This window comes from Juglans regia, unplaced genomic scaffold (assembly GCF_001411555.2).
Source record: "Juglans regia cultivar Chandler unplaced genomic scaffold, Walnut 2.0 Scaffold_15467, whole genome shotgun sequence".
In the NCBI taxonomy this organism is placed as follows: domain Eukaryota; kingdom Viridiplantae; phylum Streptophyta; class Magnoliopsida; order Fagales; family Juglandaceae; genus Juglans; species Juglans regia.
The window spans coordinates 1-208 of NW_023346033.1; the positions used below are offsets into that span (position 1 = coordinate 1).

Genomic DNA, 208 nt, shown 5'->3' on the forward strand with positions numbered 1-208 from the left:
ATCTCGGCTCTCGCATCGATGAAGAACGTAGCGAAATGCGATACTTGGTGTGAATTGCAGAATCCCGCGAATCATCGAGTCTTTGAACGCAAGTTGCGCCCGAATCCATTCGGCCGAGGGCACGTCTGCCTGGGTGTCACGCATCGTTGCCCCAACCCCAAACACTTCTTATGATGTGTGGGGTGCGGGGAAGACATTGGCCTCCCGT

At 55.3% G+C, this 208-nt stretch overlaps 1 pseudogene; it reads left to right on the forward strand.

Moving 5' to 3' along the window:
* The first annotated feature begins 1 nt into the window (after position 1).
* LOC118345152 lies at positions 2–139 on the forward strand (annotated as a pseudogene).
* Positions 140–208: the final 69 nt, after the last annotated feature.